Here is an 18014-nt window from a genome sequence, read left to right on the forward strand (position 1 = left end):
GTTTGTGTAATGCCATGTTTCAAAAGAATTTGACTTTAGATACACAGGAAATGGGATCCTGCCATCAGTTAATCAATAACTCACTGCCATGGACCAATCTTCCTGCTTAGCACTGGAAGAACCAGCAGAGGCAAGACTAGGAACAAAGTGAATGTTACTTAATGTGAGTGCCCTCTCCAGCAGGGGTACTTGTATTTATAATTGTTTTTTCATTACACTTAAAGAGAGATTGAAATGTTTGGCAAGGCAAATAGATTTGAGAACTTTGCTATAGATTGATATCACCATTTAATTAATTGTAAATTTCTTTTCCAAAATTTCTCTCCTTAATTTAGGGAATTTCTCTTATAAATTTAAGCTTAACTTTGACATGAATTTCAACCAAGCCAATTCTATTCACTTTAAAAATCATCTTTATTCTTCCATATTAGAAAGGGAGAACATGGAAGAAGTTTTGCAAGAGGCAAAACAACATAAAAGTAAACTGTAGGATTCTAGTTCTCTTAGATAATTTGTTCAAGGAAACGACACACTATTTGGGTTTAATATATTAACTGTAGTGCTTTCTTCCACTCTGCTTTGCTTTCCTCAAACCCAAGGAATAGAATTTCCCCAAACTTAGTACACCACCCTGTCTGCCCTTCTGTGCTCAACTGTCAGAAGAAAAAGCATAAACATGGTTTAAAAATAGTTAAGATGGAAAATTGTAAGAGTATTTGTGAAAATGTCTCCTTAAATGTTTAGATACGCTTTCACCTGAAGGTGGCAATATTTAATAATGTTCTGAAGAAAGAGACTTCCCATATAGATACCTTTAATTAAAGATTTTATGATTTTAAGTGGATATCCTTCTCCCCCATTATTTTTTCACAATGTATTGAGAGGGAAGAATGATGAGATATTGTGTACTTCTTTCAGACAATCTTGAACATACATTATGCAAAATTATTTGCAATTAGAATTAAAGCAAACATATAATATATAAGCCATAATTTTAATAATAAAAAAATATAAACCTTATATAATAAGCCAACCCTTCCCTGCCCTCAATTTAGAAGCAATTTTAAAAGAGAGAGAGATATTTCTTTTCACAATATTACTATGAATATGCTCTTAACTCCAAACCCAAATTGGGGCTGATTCTTTCAGACCAGATCTTGTCTTTATGCTAAGTTATTTCACCTGCACTCAGTACATGCTGTGATTCACAATGTGATGCATCAGCCAGGCAAGAAGAGGCAGCATTCTGGGTATTTTCTGTGTGATGGCAGGACTGGGGTGCCCTGCAGACTAAGGGCAAAGTGTTGTGTGCACTCAGCACAGGCTAATAATCAGTAAAGAAGCTTGGCCCAAAGCATTTTCTGCAGAACAGAAGAAATAAGGATTTAAAATATAATTCCTTTTTAAAAAAATGTTTTATAGATTTTTTTTCCTAAAAGAAAAACAAAACAAAAAAAACCCAACAAAACACCTAAATCTACAGATACCTGTCTTTGTACTATTAAGAAGATACAATTCTTTAAATGTCTTAATTTTTCTGTCCTAAATAATCTTTCATTGTTTTCCCCAGGGCTCAGTGTTTTTTTCCTTTGATTTCTATAAAATTCAGAGTTTTCTGCAATCCCATTGATTACTGTCCTTGTGGCTACATGCAGTAAGATATTGTACACAGAATTGAAATGTTCTACACAGTCCTGGCTGGTAAAGCTACATTTGCAATGCTCTGAGCATTCCCTACTAGGAAATCATGTTAGATTTAAAGAGAAAAAAACACTTAACTAGGGCAGGCAGCAAACAAAAAAATCCACAAAGTTCAGAAGACAGCAGCTTTTGGATTAAGAGTAATTAGGCAAGAAAGCCAACTGTTGAATTTGCCCTGTCTAGAGAAAAGATGAAATGATAGCAGGCTGTGAGTACTTAAGAATTAATAACAAGAATGTGGAGGGTGGTGTGGGAGGATGGTTGGCAGCATGGGGAAAGCAGGTAGAAGCATAGTAATAGCTCAGAATTACTGAAGAGGAAAATGTAGATTAAATAGGACTAAATGAGAGAGGAGGGATGTAATCTCGCAGGGAGGATCACTGATTTCAAGGCAAATGTTCCTCCCTGAGGATCATGCCAAGCTCCACCGTTTGCAGGGGCTCGAGCTGGTGACCACAGAGGTTTTTTCAACTCTAATATTTATGGGTCAGATGACTCCTCTCTCTGGCACTAAGTGGAGGAGGAGTGTTCTGTGTGGAGAGCTCCGTTTCCAAGGGAAAGGAAGCTCTGCCCTGCGCAAAGGAGGCTACACACGCCCTGCTGGCTCCTGCTCCTTGGGAACAGCAGCTTTACCCAGGCTTTCCATCTTGGAGGAGAAGAATCTCTCACTAATGGCTCCTGTTGGCTCTGGAGATAAGCTGTTATAAATAAAGCATAAACAAGAACTGGAGAGCAGTTTGTTGGAATACCATTATTTTGACTAGAAAAAGCGCCATTGATGAATTATTGGCTCTAAAACCAACTGGTTCACATAATTTCTGACAAGAAGGTTGATTTTGCCTTCATGTCCATCCCTGAGCAAAAGTGAACAATAAATTATTATCCTTCCAAACCAGAAACAAAGGTGATCTGGGAAGCAAGGTGAAGAAAATATGGCTGTAGTCATTTCCTGCCTGTTCTTCCTGCCCAGCCACTTCCCTAGCAGGAGGTTAAAGTGGCAAATTCCCTGATCTGTCCTACCTCTGGGAAAGAGATACAAGTAGCTCCCTCAGGGTATGAAATGGGTTCCTACTGCATGAGACCACAGCCACAATCTTAAAGTTCTTAAAGATTAGCCATAGTTCTTATTGAGTTTCAAAAGTTTTTTGGAGGAATGTCTCAACTCCTTTTTTAATGCATCCACTCTGTGACATTCAATGCACTTAGTCATTAAAGCAGGCTTACTATATTTGGCATTTCTATTAAAACTGCACGTTCAGGAAAGGAACAGTGTCGGAGTGAATCACTGACAAGAAAGCACAGGTATTGCAGAAGGGAAAAAGGATGATTATCTCCAGGTATATTCTGCTGGAAATTGAATACACTCAATAAATAATTGACAAAGTTGTAATAAGAACAACAATCGCAAGGAAACAAGGCAGAAAACCAAAATTAACACAGTCCTAAATCTGTGCATTTAAACTTCATGGTAACAAAATATATCACAACACAAATGCCAGAAAGGCTTCCTGTATGGTCTGACACCAGATCATTCACTAAAGCAAACATGACTCAATATGTTCATGAGCAACAATGTGTGCAGATTAGTCATTTGCCACAGCCATAGCTAAAGATTTTCAGCCTGCAGCTGTAGGGACAAATTAAGTGCACTAATGAACAGGATGGTCTCAGTATAAGAATCTCAGAACAACAAAAGTGAAAAGGAATTGAAATACAAATAGAGGAGTGAAAATAACATATAATAGATAAACAAAGATAAACCACTGCAGAAAGTCTTGCTACAAATAGAGAAGTTTTTATCAAAGTGTCCAAAGAAAACACTTTTGGCCCTTCTTGGATCTGGTGGGATTTCAGCCTGCAGGCCTGGATCAGAAGAACAAAGCTTTCATGTCTGAGCCTCAGAGTCATGGTGCTCGTCCTTGGCACAGGGCAGAGCAGAGGCAAAGGCAGTTCTGTGCCCCCTGGTCCCAGAGCTGGCACTGGGACAGATCAGTGCCAGGCACAGCACCGTGCAGGCAGGGTTTGTATCTCAGCACCATCTCAGGGCATCGCTGGCACCACCATCCCCAGCACCCCTCTGCTCTCCAGCAGGGCTGGCCCTTGCCCAAGGCTCCCAGGGAGGGGCTCCTGCTGCTCTGGGGCTGCACCTGCAGGGATGCCAGGGCTGCAGAGTGCTGCAGGCTCCCCTCGTCTATGGCCTGGGGCACTTTGCTCTTCAAAGGATGGGAAATGAAGCACCAAGAGGCTTCCTGCTGCCACACAGCCCCTCCCATCACCAGGACTGGCTTAGCAGGATTAACAGATCCAAAACCCCAGGGCTTTGGCTAGAACACTTCATTATGGCAAAGCACTGCTAAAGCTATGACACATTTTGCAGGGAATAGCTTAATAATAAATTTTAATAGAGTCACATGCTCTGCTTATTTGTGCTTTAATTATAATGCCTCTCCTTTCCCACTCTGCTGTGTTGTGCCCGTTTAATTTTCAATAAGGGTGCTTGATGAAGATGAATTAAAACCTGTCATACTTAATTCAGCACAGAATAAAATATTTAGTGTGTTAGTTCATATTCTGATATGCTAAGCAAAATTTTCTCACACTTAACAAAATGAAGGGTCAGTCAAACAGCAAGAATCCGTCAGGCCCAGCTCTGGCTATAATGATCTGTGGTTTTGCCAGGATCTCTTTCACTAAGAAGAATCTCAGTAAATCTTTTTCTTCTTGGTGAAATCACATTGCAATGTACCTTTGGGACAATAGATTAATCTAATTAATGAGACATATTTCCAATGCACATGTAGAATGGAGATGGAAGGGTGCCGAGTTTTTTGTTTCATTTTTCTTGTCTAAAAAGCTTACACAGAAAAAAAATTCTTTTCCTTTTGGGTTCTCTTGCAGTTAGTTCAAGACCCTGGAAATGGTTTTATCTTTTATTAACCAGCAGGTCATCTCTATTATCTCAGATGGAACATGCCGTCCCATTTACAGCACTGCCTCTGAATACATTTTCTGTGTTTCCAAATTTTTCCTTTACTGAAAGAACCCACTGTAGGTAAAAAGAAAAAATAAGTTTCAGGTTGAGGAATCCCTTACTAAAAGGAAGAAGTACTATGGCAGATGAAGCAGGTCATTCCATAAGATTCATTTGCTAAATTTTAATGTATGCCTCAACAGGATGGCATGAGTCTAATTGGATTTGAAGATTGTGTGACTCTCCTGTAATAAAAGCCATATTTGCCAGGGCAGCTACAGGAAAACATTATTCCTATTTGGCCTTAGATTTAAGGGACAGCAGAATGAAAGAATGAATAACAAGCATTCTACAAAATACCCTTCCACATGATTGTGGAATGCTGTGCAACTTCAAATCACAGTTCCAAAAAACAGGATTTATATTAGGTTTATGTTGTTTCCTACCAACAACCTCATATTGATAGAATACTCGGAGGGAAGCTTTAAGGAAGATTAGCAAAATAATCCTTTCATGCTGGCAGCTGCATTTCTTCAGTTAAATGGCCATTGCAAGCAATGAAAACGCAGGCGAAAATGCCAGTAAAAGAAGATATCCACAGAAGACTGAATCTGAGTGTTTTCTGGAGTCAGCCTAAATTATCTGTTAATGCACAGCTCTCACACACATCCCTCTTTCAGTGAAAATACGTGATCTATATTGTAACAGCATCTGTTAATGAAGTCTCACTGACACAGACAATACTGTATTGATGTAACCTGCTATTTAATTATCTTTTTTGGCTGGACAAAAATGATATGAAGTTTAGCATTTAGATTTATTTCATGTTTAAAACATTTAGAAGCATGCAAAGGAATTGCACATGCACTAAGTCTTAAATGTGAGGGACAGAAAGGTTTTCTCACAGCACTTAATAAAGCTGAGCTTTTTCTTAACCCCACCTGCAATGACAGATCAAGAAGAATTTTGTTTTTAAAAAAGACTGCCTCCAGAAACATAGCTTTTTTAAAAGGACAATGTAGGGATAAGAGTTGAGGAGTACCTCTACAGTCAAATGTGGAAACAGCAGCATTGGACCTGGCAACAGTGTAGAATAGAAATACACATGGTCTTTAAAAGATACTCTGCACAAGTGGTTTTACATGAAAATCACTGGCTTGAGTTTGGGAGCTTTTTGTCTTTATTTGTCCTTACTCTTGACAGAGTAAACCAAGACTGGCTCCATTTTCCTATCTGATCATTTTATTTCTGGTTCAGCACCCTCCTTTAGATACAAAGACTCATGAATAAAGTAGCTGATTTCTTGAGGTAACCATAGGTGATATTGCTGTTCCCCACTCATATTTTTTAGAGGTCTTGCTATGAAATCAACCACAGAGCAAAGGAGGCAGAACACTGCCCTGCCTAGGATGTGACACAACATCACTTAGGGCTGATGTGATATAAAGTAGTGGGGTTTCACCCAATGAAACGGAGGGAATAAATTTTTGTTTAATTTGCTTTCTACTCAGGAGATTTTTAATCCTTGGCTAAAGGGCTGCACCAAAGAATTTCCATTGCAGAGAGAGGTTTGTTTTTTTTTTTTTTTCAGTTAAATATGAATCCTGAGATGTTCACAATGAGACCTGCTCCAAGTGAAAAGAAATAATTTATGGAGAATTTGGGCATCGCCTCAGCAAAAGTCCATTTGACCATATAAGATTCAACAGGCCATTTTCCTCTCATTCTAAGCAGCCAAAGTAAAAAAGGAAAAATAAAAGAACAGCAGTTGCAGACCTGGGCCATGACTATGATCTAATTCTACTCTCATCCTGAGGTAAGTTACTTGACAGCAGTGTACTTTCATGCAGGTCAATATGAGGATGGAATCAAGCCAAAAGGATTTACATCAGTGCATGCTTCCACAGAGACTGTGAGCAGCAGCCCCCGAGTTCAGAGCAGTTCAAGCTGCACTTTGGCACAGGCTGGGCAGAAGGCAGGTCCCATCCCCATGCCCATGTCTATCACAAGCCAGTGAATTTACAACCTGTTTTCTCTGTTAGGGAGAGTTGTACTCATTGAGAAACAACTCTGAGACTGATGGTTGCATCCATTGTTGTGCTCCTTGCCAAAAACAATTTCCACCATTACACAACATTGACCTGGAGTGTTTTCAGGGGCTGTTGGTTTCTTCCAATTTAAGGCACTGGGCATTAGTGCAGTTTGAACCACCTCCCCAAATGCCCTCTCTGCTGGTCATGAAACCCCTGCCTCAGCTCATGGTTAGTCCACTGTCTCAAAGGTAATCCCATTTGCTACTGAGAAAAACCTCTGCAAAGTTCTCCCTTCACTCCATACTCTGCTCCTTCTAGGGATGGGAAGTATTTCCAGGATCTCATAGCAGGCAGCACCTGCATCCAGAACTTCCTTTGTGCTGCCCACATCCCACCTTTTACTGCCAGTGAATCTTGAAACTGCACCTCAGAAGGTGAATTACTAACCAGCATGACAGTTCTCAGTCAGATGTCAGCAATGATGCCTTTTCAGTTCAAAGCTATAGTCCACAGAGATTTTTCAGATGCAGATACATTTGAACAGCAAAACAGTTTAAAGCAAGAGAGCCAGTTTTCCAGCTGACTAACCCCAAGTAATAAAAAATCAAAATTGTATTAACCGTACTTCGCTTTCTTTTTTCATCACTTAAACTCTCTTAACAAATGCATATGTAAAAAGATACCTCGTGTCGTAGCCACTCGAGGTCAGTGCATGGAAAACATTAAAGAAAACTCCTCATAAACTGCAGAATATTGCTCTTAACCTGCCTATGCATTAAACTTCTAATAGAGAAAAGGTGAAATGGATGTAACTGACAGAAAAAAATTATTCTCTTGTACACTTGTGGCACATTTTTTTTTTTTTTAACTGATTAGGAAGGGTCCTCAGTTCATATTCCCAAAATTAGCCAGTGACACTAACTGGTAATTTGAGCTCATCAATAATGATACTAATTATCTCCAACCTACAGTAAACCAAAAATTTTAATTTCTTTTTTTTTTTTCTCCTTTAAAGCATGCATTCTTTCTTTGTGTTTTGTTAACTTAGAAAATGCTTCAACCCCTTCTTTTCATAAGGGAGAAAGAAGAAGGGGTTTTTTTATTTTACATGTGTGTAAAATAACTGTACTCCCCCCCATCTTTATGATGATTGTTTTATAGTTCTGAAAAGCAATTTTGCACCTGTCCCAGAAAATCAACTATATAATTAAAATATTGTTGCATATGGAATTAAAGAAATAAGGAAATGCAAGATGAGCGACAGCACAGTTGACAGATCAAAGAAATGAGGAATGTTGGTTTTGAGACTCACACCTCTCTGAGTTATTAATATATCTAAATTCCTAAATAAAAATCTAGGGTAGGTTCAGGCTGACACAGGATCACTGGTGATGGCACCAGAAATTGCAGGCAAATCTAAAAAGTTCCATCCAATTAGCAGGTCACTGACAAGACATTCTTAATACTTTCGTGTTCAATTCTGATAGAATTTTTATAGATAATTTTCATGAAGATGTAAACTAGCTTTTAAAAATACACATAGCTGAATAAAACTTACATATGAAAATTCAAAAATTTCTGAATAACTAATACAATAGAAAAAATGAAAGGGTCAATAATTGATAGGGAAATATAAAAACAAACAAAATGCATGGGAGTGCTATGCTGATCTTCCCCATAGGAGATGATGAGACGGTATTTTGAACTCACAGACCAAATGTGAATTTTGAATTATCTGCAAATAAAAATTTTTATAAGACTTTTCAGATAAAGTTATTTGGAAAAAGTCAGATCTTTATATACATATTATTTCAATAAACACCTGAGGTATTTTTACAACTCCTTGTAATGGCTGTATTCTGTACCAAACCCTTTCTAGTTTTTGAAACATTTTAAATTAAGCAAAGCATCCTAATTTGCACAATTCATACTTAGCTACATTACTTATTTCTGCTATCTTTTCCTCTTTACATTAGATGATAACATGAGCTGTTGTTCTCTTGTTTAAGCTTTCTACTGATTTTGCACTTCTATGGCCCTTCAAACCACAGATTTTGGAGTCAGTTTGAAGATAAGATGAGCCTCAGGCCAAACAGAATTTGTCCAGCATTGCGTGTCCATTTCTTTCACCAGACATTTAATTAGCATTATAGAAAGAAAGAATATATGGAAATCACAAGGATATTTGATGATTTATCTGACAAAATATATTTTAATTATGTTCAAAGGGAAAGGCGATAGAAAGACATTGTACAAATTGCCATTATACTTCCTCTGTTTACCTGCTACTGAAAAAACTCAGAACCAGGTCTTGCATCAAAAATGAAGAAAAAGTGAATCACAAAAGTCAAACATACCTGAAGCATGTGATTAGAATTAGGAATTTTCTCAGTTTTGGCACCCGGGCATTTGGACATCATCACCTTAAGCAGGGAAAAGGAAAAGGAAAGGGAGTCCCATGGTTTGGAGTTTGGTGGGTCCATGAGCCAGGACTCAAGCACAGGCAAGGGCAGTGACTGAGCTGATGGTGTGAACAGAGCCCATGGGTTATAATCAACATTTACTGTCTGAGGTGCTGTGTCCCCATGGAATTTGGCAACATTTCTGCACTGGCCCTGCACACATTTAAGGAATTCAGGAGGCAGTGCAGACAAAAATACAGATTATGATGCAATTACTTGTAGTTAAAGTGATATTCCAAAGCTGTAACTTTGCCAAGATGGCATAACACCTCCTGTTATTGTTATTTATATGTTATCATCACTTGGACTGTTTAGGATACTGCACCATTTCAATCTCACCAGCACTGGGCTAGAAATTGCACAGCTTCTCAAACACAATAAAGGCTCATCAGCTGCTCCTTGGCCAAACTGAGTGATGCACGTGGTGTGCTCTTCACTAGCTGCCAGTCTGTGGTGCAAGACAAGCAGTATCGTTATCATGAAAGAGGCAGAATAAAATATACAGAACCTCCATAATTTACCAGAAAGTAATAAATAAACATCAATGCATTTAATTAAATTAGCTGAATGAGAAATCAGCTCCTAGATACAAAAGTCTTGCATTCAGCCAATATGTATTCCCATTCCACTAACCTGTCCCATTTTCTGTGACATCCCTGTGTTTTCTCTCACTGATCTCTTCTGTCATTTGGCCAAGATCAGGCTCAAAATCTTTTCCTTGCCATTAGTAATGACTCTTTGCATACTTCAGGAAATGATCATCTTATATAAAAGAATATATATAAAAATACTTCACCAGAGCCTTTGCTGTCAGTAAGGTTGAAGGGACATCTCTAGCACCTAATAAACACAGAATAGATTTAGCAAGGAGATTCAGAAAAGTAAAAAAAAAAAAAAAAAGTAGATAAAAATGTAGTACAACATTAAAAAAGAGAACCTTGAGAATCACTCAGAAGATTAAAGGATTACTTCTATCTTGGAAACTTGTGAGATGAAGGGTCCAGGTAACCTATACACCTATGTAACCTGGCATATTTAACTTTCCCAATACAAATTTATATTTCTGGCATTTTTGCAAGACAGAGTAGTTAACTAAACCAGTCATGATAGCATTTAAACAAGGATCCCTCTATCAGTGAGGCTGGAATAAATTCCAAGAAGAGAATAGACTATTACAATTTAACAAGTGTTATTTTACTGTAATCTGGTCCACATTTTTACAATTTATCTAAGAGTTCTAGCATTTTTGAATTTTCTTTTTTGCCTACAAAATATTATTTAGAGTATAAATATTCTCCCCTAGAAAAAAAACCGATAGTGTCCAACACTGTTGGGATCAGTTGTAACAACCTGCTACAAATTTCCTTCCACACCAGATATTAGAATCAATTACACAATTTAATATAACACAACATAATTACTGTAATATTATATGTTTTTTCAGGAGTGTTATTTTTCACTTGCCCAACTAAGTTTCTTTTGATACGCCAGGACTGTTCTGTATTTAAATAATTAAGGAAATCTGGTAAAACCCTTATTGTACCACTGCATTATGTATTTTGACATTTTCTTTTCATGCAGTACTAATGTAGTTCTTCATGCCATCCTGTTTTCTTATTCTTACTTTCAGTAACACAAAATATCTAGAATTTTACCTAAACACCTCATTGAATGAATTAATAAGTTAGCGGGTCCAACTTTGTAGTGTCGCAACCAGACAGAGAGGAGACCACTTCAGATGTGCTTTGACAGGGAAGTATCCTGACAAAATAATGGGTTTTGCCCATTTACTTCATGCCTTTCAATGCAATAGTCTGCCCCTCCAGAAAAGTGCTCCTATCACGTTTCACCTCTGCTCTCACGCCTGAGCTCGTGGCAGGGACAGGCGTCCTTCCCAGCCCTGGGTGCCAGGGCAGCCGCAGTGCTGGTATCTGCCCCTTCCAGAACACTGCTGAAGCTTCTCCAGAGCCAGGGGCTACAGAGAGGGAAACAAGGAAACTTGGTGTGAAACAACCCATTTCAAAGTGAATTTTGCATCTGGAAGTTTTCAGAGACTGAACAGACCAAACCTGTGGAGGCACTGCCCAGTGTGCAGCAAGCATCACCCGGGGGTGCTGAGCACCTCCAGCTGCACAAGGAAGGGAGATCCTGCCATAATAAGTGAGGGACATTGCTAGATTTGGGCTTTAAAAAATGATTCCCAGCTTTGGCTTGTCAAAATAGATGATCTAGTTGTTTTTATTTAGCAAGGAGGCAGTTGTACCAGAGGTTTGAGGGTCAGGGAGATAACTTGCTTCTGTAAATTATATAAGGATGGGATGTGGCCCTGAGAGCATCTGTAATTCAATTTCCAAATAGTTTCACTAACAAGTATTGCTACATCTTCTCCACCTTAATGCTTTTCAAGGACCAGAAAAGCTTAAACATTTACTCTGAACTTCCAGGTCATGTAATTCAATTCTCATAAAAGAACATGCAGAGCACCTGGGTATCATAAAGATGCCAATCACTAAAGCAGACTTGCATGTAAATGTTGCAAATGTTTTTGTTTGGGTTTTTTCCCCCCTCATCATATTGTAATAGGATTTTATTATGATAATGGGATTTACAAGGAATTGTTCCCATCATAAATTTGTATAGAAAAGCTGAGAAGTCTGTTTAACCCAAGTCACAATCACGCAAATCTATATAAAGCAATAGTCAAAATTAATTTTCTTGTGAAATGAAAGAGGACTCATTTTACTTTGCTCTGTCTTACACATTAAGGTAGTAGGCATTTTAGAGAGAGCACATTAAATATTCTACATTATCATGAGAAATGAAAAAATTGATCACATGCCATTAGGTATGTGCATGTGCATCTGGTTCTCAGCAGTTAGTGTTAAAAAGACAAAGCTACATAGGCAGAAATTATTCTTTTTTTGCAGTTGTGAGGGTTCAGTGAGTTCACTGAAGTTCCTTTCATCCGTATCGTGTGAAAGGAGAATCAGATCAATCAAAAATTAAAATCCCATTAGTAGGCTTGGACAAAACTGATCCTTGTGCAAGTCAACTTTAATTGTGGTTTTCCCTAATTTAAATTCCACTTAATTTGACTGAAGAAAAATTCATAATCCTGCCTTCATACCTCTCCTCAAGTGCACTGTGAAAGCAACTAAAAGATGTATTTAATAGGCTGAACTATCTTTTCTGCAGGTCAATAATCTTCAAGGATCAAGAGCAAAAGAAAATGCTGAATTATACCCTGCCAATGACACTGTCTTTCTTGCAACTGCCAAAATGCCTGCAGAGGGTTATCTCAGCTCATCTCAGTTACAAGGGCAGAGCATGACAAGAAGAACAGATTTGAAAGATCCAAAGAAGAGACTGAAACCAAGAACCTGCATTGAATACAGAAACAGTACATAAAATCTATCTAACACATGATAATATGCTCTGTGCCTCCAATGCTGCTGAACTGAAAATGGAAAATAAACCTTACAAGATGATCAGTGTAATTGAAGCTGGGAACAAAAAGCCAGAGATAACCATTCTGAGAGACCTGGACAGAAAAGGGCACAAACCCTTCGGTGACTGCAGGTGGGAAAAGTGCTTTTGGAATCTTTATGACACCATCCAGAAGCAGATGAATATCCAAAAAAACACTTTTTCTATGAGCTTAATTAAGAAAATTATATACTGTTTGTTCAGATAGTTAGTTATTCTACTAAAAGGAATTATTCTTATTTGCCCCAGTTGTTTCACTTCCCAGCTAACACATGTCTGAGTTGTTACCAGCAATGCAAAGGAAACCAGAATTTTAACACCAATGTTGCATGAGGTTTCACTAAGAATTTAAATAAAAATCTTTAGCATCCTCAAAATATAATTTTTCATTAGTCTCAGGAACTACTAGTACCAAAGGTCTGTCCCAGAGATTTTGAAACAACTAACAAAAACTTTGTATTGTAACATCTTTCCAAGAACTTGCAGAAAGTCAAGTAGTGTCAGGACTGTGGAAGACATCAGTGTGCTCTGAAAGTCCCTCAGGAATAAAATCCTTTTCTTTCGATCTTTACAATAAAATGTTGTGAATTTTGGATGTGAAAAGACATATTTTCTAATTTTAACATTTCCTTAAAGCATCTCTTCAGCCACTGTTTTAAGCCCTTTCTAGGGCTTAAAAGTCTTCCCTATGTTTCTCCCAACAGTTAATTTCAGCTAATTGAATATCTTTCATTTTAATCAGAGGGATAGCTCATATATGTATGTAAAAAAATAATGTGTTAAAATACAATATTTGTATAAAGTGGTCTACAAACTAAAATCTGACTCTTTTTCCCAGTCATGAGGGTATCCAACGTTTCCATTTATCTGATGGAAGGAAACTCCATCTGGTGCCTGAATCACACATTCACTGCAGTCTGTGGAACCTTTGTTCAGGTACAGTTCTCCCATAAAACCTTATTTCTGGGTTTGGGATGCTGTGGTGCCCTCAAAGGGCTACATCCATGGAACAAGAGGGAAACCTAGTATGTTCTTCTGGATTCTAGATTTCAGGAATATTTTTTTAATATAAAAATAATTTTACTTATCAGGTTTATAGAGAATAAATAATATGTTTAAACAAGAAAGGACCTTCTACTTTAATTTTTTATGTTTGAGACTGAGCACTTTCAGACTAGGAATAGAAATCCTGCCAGGCAATAGCACCCTGATCTAAAGCTGGGGTCTGTGACAATGCATGAGGCAAAGCACTGATAACCCTCTTTTGTAAACAGACATCTAACCCTGACCCAATACCTTTATTAAGAAATTCACCCACACACTGAGCAAGCCATTGTTTTCCAGAGCGTAGTAAATTCACATCTATTTACTGTAATATTTTTCAATATAGAGTATAATACGCTTAGAAAGCACTGAGAGCTGGCCAGACAGCATTTATTCTTTTACCAGGAGGAATAAAACATTCTATATTGAAGCAAGCATGCAAGTCCCTGTCATATAAGGTCTTTTGCCGAAATCTGTCATTGCAGTTATTCAAAAAGTATTGATAAACATGGTTCAAATTGAGTAAAGACCCACTGAAAGATGTAGGCAAATTAAATAATATTATTAGTGCAGAGAAATTTCCCTTCCATGGGATAACCCAGTGGGTAAGATGGCTGTGCAGTCCAGGGTTTTCAGTGGACTGGGTTCTCAGAAACCCTCTTTCCCTCTTTAAAATCCTTAAAATTCATTAGCTTTGAGTAAAAGAGAGAGGAAATTACATGACTGAGCATATTAGCAAGAAAAACATGTGTGGTATGAAACCTTAAAAGAAACCCCTGTAATTCTATTAAAAAAAAAAAAACCACCTTAAAGATATAAAACACCACTACATTTCCTAATTCTGTTCTGTATGTTATCTCTCTGTTTTACTGTAACACATAAATATCTCCATATTCATAATTTATAGTTTTAGTATATCAGTATATATATAGTATATATATTAGTATTTATAGTTTTAGTTATAGTTTTATTGTTACTCTTCTCAGTGTCTGTTTTCAAATGGACTTGAAGTATGCAACACAATGTCTTGTTTGCTGTGAGAATAAATGTATCTGCTGAAGTAAGGGATGACAATAGTATTATAAAATTCTTTTGGATGAGTTTTTAAAATTAGAAATTTAAAAAGTAGATACTGACCCCAAATACAGAGTTTTGGTGCAGCAGGACTTATTTCTCTCCTAATGGAGGGTACTTATGAACAAAAAGAGCTTTTTTTTTATTTGACATTGGATTTATTTGAGAGGGCCATATTTGCTCTGTGACTGGTACATGATAACAGGGCAGGGAAAAGGAGAGAACAAACAGAAGTGGCTGTATTTTCAGAAGTCATGAAACACTAATGAAAACATCCCAGAACTGCCCATACAATACCTGGTCCTTCCCTAACAACGGGGGCAGTGAGAGGTCTGGAGTTTAATTTTCTCTTAGGGCAGCACAGTAATACACCTTAATGCATTCAGTACTGACTTGTATTCCTGTAAGGCCACAGGGTTATCCCTCTCCTCCTCCTGCAAACAGCCATGGCAGAACTGTCTAAGGCAGCAGAAATGCCAGACACTGGAATAATGCTGGAATGTTACACAAGGTAAGTGAAATGACAAAAGGCAGGGCACACTCCCCACTCCCCCAGCCCACTCTGTGTTTTAGCCAGAGCCATCTCAAAGGCTTTGTGTAACAAGAGAAGACACAACATTTTCAGATGGAAATGTGATTTTCAAGTTGACAGTGCAGCTTTAATTAAATGGGAGTCCAAGGAAAGAACATAACACTGGGAAATAAATAGGCTATAAAAGGAGAAAACCACTAGTGTGGATAGCCAAGGAAATTAAGGGAGAGAGCGGGAAAGAGCAAAGGCCATGTGAGACATCTATTACAAAACATCAAGGTTAATGCTACGAGTGGAGGCATAGACAGCCAAAGTGATAGAGATTACGGAAATGATCAAGGAAGCAAAGATCAAGCATGAAAGGAAATTGGCAGATTCTTACTCACTGCATTCTCTCTGCACTAACCTGAAAAAGGGAATTTTTGTGTTTTAAAATGTTGTAGCTGAAAAAAAGGGCACTGAAATATATTGTAGTTTTTTAGACAGTGGACTGACATAAAATGCAAGCAGCTAAAGAAAGCAATTATTTTAATATTCTACATAAAATTAAAGACTCTTTGTCACTTCCTTAAAAACTGTGTCCTATAATATGTAAGAAGGCACTTTGAAGCATCAAACAGGGAAGTTATGATTCTCTAAGTACCTTAAACTCCATATTTGAACACTTCTGCCCTTTTCTATTTTCTCAAAAAAAGAGAGAATTGCTGCCAAAAGTATTTTGGAATTAAGGAAAAATAGAGCCAGGCACCATGGTGCACCTGAAGCATGAGCCTGTGCAGCTTCCAGTGGAAAGAAGGACACCCTGTTTGACCAGGACACCTGGGCTCTGAGGCAACCTGAGAGGCAAATCAGGTCCGTGTTTGCTCCCAGAGCTGGGCAGCTCCTCTGCCACCCTGAGGAATGTAATTCTGCCCTTGTGTTGCTTTTGTAATGGTGGCCATCCCTTTTGCATCGTGGCCACCCCACTGCTCTCTGCTACTTCTGTTTTGTTCTACCTCAGCCAGCGTCTAACTGCACCTTGTGTTCTTTTGCTGCAGTTATTTACTCAGTTCAGCTGAGCCCAGTCTGATGAGTCACACAGACCCTGAGCAGGCACATAAAATGGACATTTACTGTTCTGGAAAGCTTGTACTTTGTGTGTCAGAGAAGAAGACATGTTCTACACCATATTCAATCTACCTGGTATTAGTACTCCGTATATTAATTCAGTCATTATGACATCTGTTTAGATGACTATAATTCTTGTTAGTGAAACAATAACAAATCACAGATACACCCATGCACACTTGAATTAGGGGTTTTTTTTAAAACTCTTTGTTAAACTGCCAATTTTAGCAATTATTTTACCTTATCTTGAGACTTCTGTTTTTTCCTTCTGTCTTCAATTTTAGGTTGTACCTGTAGCTCACATATTGTAGCTCACAGGTTTTCAGCTCTTGTACTTGAACCTAGAATTTAACAAGAATTGGCCTTTGAGATAGAAATGAAACACACTAAAATGGACAATTTCTGAGTCAGCCCAACTTTTTTCTCTATCCTAAGGGCAGAATTTCAAAGGAGCAGCCATATCCCTGCTTCTAGGATTCTAACAATCATTTTCGAAGGAGGATAACATTATCATATCTGCGATTCACCACTTAGAGCAAATCTAAAGTGAAGAAAGGCAAGCAAAAGTAATTAAAGAATGTCTATTTTTTCTTCCAGAGAATTAAAGTCTATTCTTACAGGATTGATATAATCATGCTCTAGTTGCACTTGACTCCAAGTATTCAATTCCCTAAGGATTTAGGAACAGTGCTACTGCCTATACATTTTCTTCAGGGAACTATAATGAGAAATGTGAAATCCAGTCTTTTGGAGTAAGGCCTGCAGAATTCTCTCATTGCTAGGATTAAGGAGCAGAACCAAGGAAAGGAGCAGAATTGTTGCCATTAGTCTTTTCTGAGCACATCACAGCTTAATTTACTGACCAGTTCCACAAAATGGTTCATAATTATTCCAGCACTGAAGCAATAATTCTCTTTGGTGAGTGGAGACAAAATCACACCAGTCTTGCCAATCCTCTCTGTTTTCCTCTGTTGGCTACTCCCTTCTCAAAGAGCTGGGTGGAGGCACTGCTCCTTCAGCTCCTGTCCCAGGGCAGGGGTGCCTCTGGCTGATCACAGGGAGCAGCACGCTCAGCACCAGGCACAAGGAAACACTGCCAAGCACTGCAGGAAAGGGAACCCGTGGGGTCTGACTTTGGAAGAATGTTTAGAAGGGTAATATACACACACGGGAGATCAACTAAGCAGAAACTCAGTGGGTACATGACAGCTGCCTACAAATAGTTGAAGAAAATAAACCCTGCTTTAGGAAAGGTACACTATTTATCATAAGCATTGGGGAAGCAATGAAAACACTGGATAAACACCTGGGGACTGAGCTCTTCTAACTTGTAGAGTCAGTTCCTGTATAAATATTAAAACATCTGCAATAAGGCTTAATTTTGAGAGGGTAGTTTGAGGGCCTATTTGACTATCACAGAAAAACGCTCAGAGCCTGAATGGGTTTAGAATCAAGTGTATTTACAAGTTATTTTCCACCACTTAAAATCTCCTATTTTTTCCTCTGGAAATGCAAAGAGACACGTGGTCATTTTACACTTATGCTGGTCAAGGTTTTTTCAAGCAAAAAATTAATGCAAATAATACATGATTTTTAGCTCCCTT

General features: G+C 38.1%; 1 long non-coding RNA gene across 1 annotated transcript in view; it reads left to right on the top strand.

Moving 5' to 3' along the window:
- LOC110479554 (uncharacterized) overlaps window positions 1-6434 on the top strand; it is a 45679-nt gene extending 39245 nt beyond the window's left edge. Inside the window, exon 3 of the long non-coding RNA XR_013340475.1 lies at window positions 6264-6434. This is a non-coding gene — a long non-coding RNA (uncharacterized LOC110479554). The remainder of the gene's footprint in view (window positions 1-6263) is intronic.
- Window positions 6435-18014: the final 11580 nt, after the last annotated feature.

The sequence above is a fragment of the Lonchura striata genome, chromosome 9 (genome assembly GCF_046129695.1).
Source record: "Lonchura striata isolate bLonStr1 chromosome 9, bLonStr1.mat, whole genome shotgun sequence".
Classification (NCBI taxonomy): Eukaryota; Metazoa; Chordata; class Aves; order Passeriformes; family Estrildidae; genus Lonchura; species Lonchura striata.